The sequence below is a fragment of the Podarcis melisellensis genome (genome assembly GCF_964234715.1).
Source record: "Podarcis melisellensis genome assembly, chromosome: 5".
NCBI classification, from domain to species: domain Eukaryota; kingdom Metazoa; phylum Chordata; class Lepidosauria; order Squamata; family Lacertidae; genus Podarcis; species Podarcis melisellensis.
In genome coordinates this window covers 77278294-77284293 of record NC_138537.1, presented here as the reverse complement: position 1 = coordinate 77284293, position 6000 = coordinate 77278294, and the positions used below count along the sequence as shown (strand labels likewise).

The 6000-nt window shown below is 44.6% G+C and overlaps 1 long non-coding RNA gene across 1 annotated transcript; it reads right to left on the bottom strand.

Annotated features, from left to right (window-relative positions):
* Positions 1 to 297: 297 nt before the first annotated feature.
* Positions 298 to 4533, bottom strand: LOC309370550. The gene is made up of 3 exons (XR_014168614.1): positions 4360 to 4533; positions 2735 to 2850; positions 298 to 455 (listed from the first exon to the last, which is right to left on the bottom strand). It is a non-coding gene; the product is annotated as an uncharacterized lncRNA (long non-coding RNA).
* Positions 4534 to 6000: the final 1467 nt, after the last annotated feature.

Here is a 6000-nt window from a genome sequence, read left to right as displayed (position 1 = left end):
CCCCCGAAATTCCTGCAGTGTGTTGCTCAAGGAGCAGGTCCTCAGAATTGAGCTTTAGGCAAAATTTGGTCATGACTGTAATATTATTTCCCTTCCCAAGTCAAGTCTAGCCAAGGAATGTACAAAGCGAGAGCAAGTGCTTTGTGCTTAGCTCGACGGAGACAAGAACAAACGGTGTGTTCGGCCACATATTAAAATTAAAGCAACGATAATCTAATTTGCTTAAGGAATTTCCATTAGTATTCACCTGGTGGCTAGCAGCTTTAATCTCCTGCCATTAGTGAAAATAGGAGCTCATTAAATAGCAATTATTCCTTTAATAAGGATAGGAGTCTGTGTAGAAACATTGCTGTTATCACTTCCCGCGTAATTGTTCTCAGTGGCCACCATTAATAGAGTGTCACTATGACACAGCCCATCCCCTTGTGTTCAGCTATCATCATCACCAACAGGTACTAGAAAGAGAGAAAAGTGCAACGTACATTATTTCTGGATTTCCTCTGTGGAGTGCTGTAGAAACTCCTCAACGATAACTGTTTGATCAACTGTTTTATAATGAGATAGATAGATGATAGATAGATAGATAGATAGATGATAGATAGATAGATAGATGATAGATAGATAGAGAGAGAGAGAGAGATATAGATAGATAGACTTCTTGCAAGCATTTAGGAATTTGCTTTAACTACACAATAGTAATTTTGACATGGTCCCTTGGACCATCAGTTGCTTTGGTTTATTTTGTTTGAAGTTGGAACCACTTAAATACGGGAGCATGGTGAGAGAAGAAATGACAGTCCATCACACAGGACATATACCCATTTCTAAGCTTTATGTCTTCACTAGACAGTATTCTAGATCTGTTGTACCAAATCACAGTGCTCCTGAATGATATCATAGCTTTGCTTACAAACGTCAGTTGCAGAAAAGGTGCAACCTTCCCTTTTTGTTAAAATCAATATCCACCACACTGTGCTTACTGATGCTGTGCTGAGTCTAATAATCATTTGTTACGATGAAAACATAACCCATCGCTGCCAAATGCACTCTATTTTATTATTTATCTACGTGCCTAGCTGTGAATACTCCCACCATCTCTAAAAATGAGCATTTATCATTAAATATTCCAATTTGCTCAGCACCCAAAGGCAGTGGGCTTATTCAGGCATTCATTGTGTGTACAGCAGAGCTAATGCTGACTTGAAATGAGGGCCAGAATTTTAGCCCCACCCACTGCAACTTTGCATCTGCTTTCTTGAACTATCACACACTATGTAAGGTAAAGGTAAAAGGTAGAGGACCCCTGTACAGTTAAGTCCAGTCAAAGGTGACTATGGGGTTGCAGCGCTCATCTCGCTTTCAGGCCAAGGGGGCCGGGCATTTGTCCACTTACAGCTTTCCAGGTCATGTGGCCAGCATGAATAAACCACTTCTGGTGCAATGGAACACTGTGAAGGAAACCAGAGTGCACGGAAATGCTGTTTACCTTCCCGCCTCAGCTGTACTTATTTATCTACTTGCACTGGTGTGCTTTTGAACTGCTAGGCTGGCAGTACCTGGGACATACCAATGGGAGCTTACCTTGTTGCACAGATTCGAACTGTCAGCCTTCCGATTGGCAAGCCCAAGAGGCTCAGTGGTTGAGAGCACAGTGCCACCTGCTCAAAACTCAGAGGATGAGCTCCTGCTCCCTTTTTGAGAGCTCTGCACAATCAGCATCCCTGAACTTATCAGTGTCCTGTTTGCATGGAGCCCCAGCATGCAAGCAGGAGCGCTCTATTACGGACCATCATGCATAAAGCACAGTTCTCCCATGAAACAGATGTGATATCAGAAATGGCTCTAAAAAGCAAAGGCCTGCGCCCAAGTCCACATGCAATTACCCTGCAAACAAGAAGCAGGTGAACAGGACTCAAATAAACCCGGTGTGGAAACTGAGTTGAAAAAGTAGGATCTGCTTGACGCAATACCATATCTTTTTTATTTCTCTTAATTTTCTATTGTGGGTGATAGCCATCACACTGAAAGTGGAGCCTGTCTTAACTCTAAATGGCAATAAATTGTTTTATTGACACCCCCCCCCATTATTAATATAATCAGGCAAAGTGTGTATCACAGAGGAAGGTCTGTTAACTATGGGTTTTTTGCCCATAAAGAGTTAATGTAATATTAAGTTACAGGTTCCTAACTGATCTCTAGCCTGCACTCTTTAACTATAATGGGATATCCTTTTCAATATGAATTGGTTAGCCATGGTCAATATTTTAGCTTCCTCAAGAGAAATCTGCTAATTTCCCCATTGTGCCACATTTGACCTCGGCAGATGAATTTTCATTGGCATAAAGATTTTAATTTAGCTAATCATTTAAAAATATGACATGCATTTGGCATGATCCAGCCAGGGTTATGCAGTTTTCAGTCCTGTTGAATGCAATGAGAAATTTTCCAACATGTGCTTAACTCTCCTATCAAACTGCTCTGTGAGACTTCAAAACACTTCTCTCATGTGGGTTGTGCCCATTGCTACTTAGCCAGATGAGCAAGTCCTAGAGCAAGTGTGAGGAACATGTGGCTCTCCATTTGTTGATGGTTGGGGTTTCTGGAAGTGGACTACAACAACATCAGGAAAGCCAGAGAATCCCCTCTGTGCCGTAGATGGGTAATTCAAGTGAGAAAATTTTTCTGCAACACCCAATTTGTAGTCACAATAATTTTAGATTAAATTACTTCTTACCTCTGTGAAATACATGCAGGGAAGAAAGGTTAAAAATCAGAGGCATCCGTTTTTTCACACTCTGTTTCTACGTCCATATTACCATCTACTATGGAAAGAGATCTCCCCCCTACACCCTGGAATAAGCATGTAAATGGAATTAAGATCAGAAGTGCATTGACTCAAAGGATCTGATTAAAGCTATATGACATGTAATGACAATCTAATCCAGAGCTTTCCAAACTTTTCAAGTTGATGACACACTTTTTTGGACATGCATCATTTCACAACACAGTAATTCAGTTCTGCATCATTTTGTGACACAGCAATTCAATTTTACTAGGGAACCGGGGGTTAAACTAACCCTTCCAGCCCCAGGAAGAGCACAGGGAGCGTTTGTGCGACACACCTACACACTGCAGCCGACACACCAACGTGTCGTGACATACAGTTTGGAAAACTCTGATCTAATCTTCCACCTGAGCAACACCTCCCTTTTACTGGCTCCTAATTTCCCAGTAGTTATGTATGGAAGTGAGAGCTGGACCATAAAGAAGGCTGATCACCGAAGAATTGATGCTTTTGAATTATGGTGCTGGAGGAGACTCTTGAGAGTCCCGTGGACTGCAAGAAGATCAAACCTATCCATTCTGAAGGAAATCAGCCCTGAGTGCTCACTGGAAGGACAGATCCTGAAGCTGAGACTCCAATACTTTGGCCGCCTCATGAGAAGAGAAGACTCCCTGGAAAAGACCCTGCACAAGGAGAAGGGGACGACAGAGGACAAGATGGTTGGGCAGTGTTCTCGAAGCTACCAGCATGAGTTTGACCAAACTGTGGGAGGCAGTGAAAGACAGGAGTACCTGGCATGCTCTGGTCCATGGGGTCACGAAGAGTCAGACACAACTAAACGACTAAACAACAACAACAACAGCAGGTCAGATGCTTAAATTATCTGTGTCCTTTCTTACCTATTCATTTAAATGCTAAATGAGGTAGGAGGTGTTCCAGGAGATCCCATTCCAAGAGGTTTATCCCCATCCCACCCAGTGTTCAGAGGCCAGACTCTCCCAGCGCCCAAGATTTATCTCCCACCCCTACCATCTCCTCTCAAGTCTCTCAATAAGAGGTAGCTTGTTGGGCAAACAAGCTACTGATCCACCTATAGCTTGCTGCTGTTCCCTGCCTCACATCTTCCACCCAGGAGGCAGGCACTGAAAATGAGGACTCCCTTTGACCTGGGGTGTCATGCCACTGTCTACGTCTGCTCACTTGCAGTCTACTGCTTTGACTCTCTAACTGTGCTCAGATCTGGCCGACTCTGCAATTCGTTGCCCTGATATAGCTGAGGTGTTGCCAACATCCATGTGCCAGCCTCGCTTCTATCAACTTATTTTGGTGCCAGAGTTTCCTGGGGAACTTATAGCATTGGGGTTGCTTAGAAGCCAACTCTGCCCTGTCTTCAGCTGCTGCTTTTTTGGCCACAACTATCTGTCTATTAGACCACTGCTCTTCCCAATTAAATGAGTTCTCTGGATGGGTCACCAAACAACAGGGATCAACGTGCCCACACAGTGTTGCTGCCCACCTCAATGAGAGAGAGAAAGGGAGCAAGAGAGATTTCTTTTGTGCACACATATACTTACCTCTATGAGGAAGTGCTGATGTACACTGCTGATGTACACATGATCCTCCTTCTGCCTGCCTCGATGTCAGGGACTTGACTAATTAGGAATGGTGGGAGAGCTCCCCTCTTTTCTGAAGCTTCCCAAGGGCAGGAGGACAGTATTGATTTAGAACAGTGGCTTGCAGAAGGGCAAAGTCTAATAATAATAATAATAATAATAATAATAATAATAATAATAATAATTTTTATTTATACCCCGCCCTCCCCAGCCAAGGCCGGGCTCAGGGCGGCTAGCAAGCAATAATAAAAACAAGTTGAATGAATACAACTTAAAATCAAAATTAAAATACATTAAAATATTGAAACATTAAAATATTAAAATGTAGCCTCATCGCAGGAGGAGAAAGGAAAAGAAAAAAGATAGAGGGGGAGGGAATCAAATTGGCTCCAAGCCAAAGGCCAGATGGAACAACTTACAGGCCCTGCGGAAAGAAATCAGATCCTGCAGGGCCCTGGTCTCATGAGGCAGAGCGTTCCACCAGGCCGGAGCCAGAGTTGAAAAGGCCCTGGCTCTGGTTGAAGCTAATCAACCTTCCTTAGGGCCCGGGACCACTAGGGTGTTGCTATTTATGGACCTTGAGGCTCTCTGTGGGGCATACCGGGAGAGGCGGTCCTGTAGGTACAAGGGTCCTAGGCCATGAAGGGCTTTAAAGGTCAAAACCAGCACCTTAAATCTGACCCTGTACTCCACCGGGAGCCAGTGCAGCTTGAAAAGCACTGGGTGAATATGCTCCCATGGCAGAGACCCCGTGAGGAGCCTCACTGCAACATTCTGCAACTGCTGGAGTTTCTGGGACAGCTTCAAAGTCTAGAGGAGAAAAGCTGGGAAATACTGGATGAGGAGCAGCTAGAAGAGCATACACCAGGAGAGAGACAGCTGGCTGATTCAGTGTCTTTGGATAGCATCCCTGAAGCCCCCCCCCCCCCCGCTGCCTAAGACTAGATGGGCTTGGAAAGTGATGGAACAGAAACCGCAATGGCAACAAGCTCAGATTACCCGACGTAGGAGTGACATAGATTAATGGGGATGAAAGGGGTAAACCTTTACTGGGAGCAACGCCATATTTTAGCGTGCTATGCTTTCATTTCTCTCTCGCTGTGATTACTTATCCAGTAAGAACGCTCCTTCCATTTGATCTGCTTCATTACTGCCACCGGGGGAGAGATCCAATTCTCTGAAGCTTGAAACTAGGATAGAGAGAGAAGGCTGTGTCCCAGCATGCTTCTGCTGCTCATTTCAGAGAGAGAAAGATACTGGCCATTGTGGGCTAATGTTGATGCTGCCAGCACCAAAGAGAAGGACTAGTCATTGTGACCTTGTACTGATGCTCAAAGAGAAAGACTGGCCATTGTGACCCCATGCTGCCATGGGAATGTTGCTTGCCTGAAGGAGCATGGCTGCTTGAGGGAGAGAGACTGGCCATTGTGACCTCATGCTGAAGCTCTTGCCTAAAGGAGGGGCTGACCATTGCAACCCTTGAAGGTGGGAAACTAACTGCTGTGATCTCATGCCACAGGTGGTGGTGGTGGTGATTTTATACAGTGGTACCTCGGGTTAAGAACTTAATTCGTTCTGGAGGTCCGTTCTTAACCTGAGGTA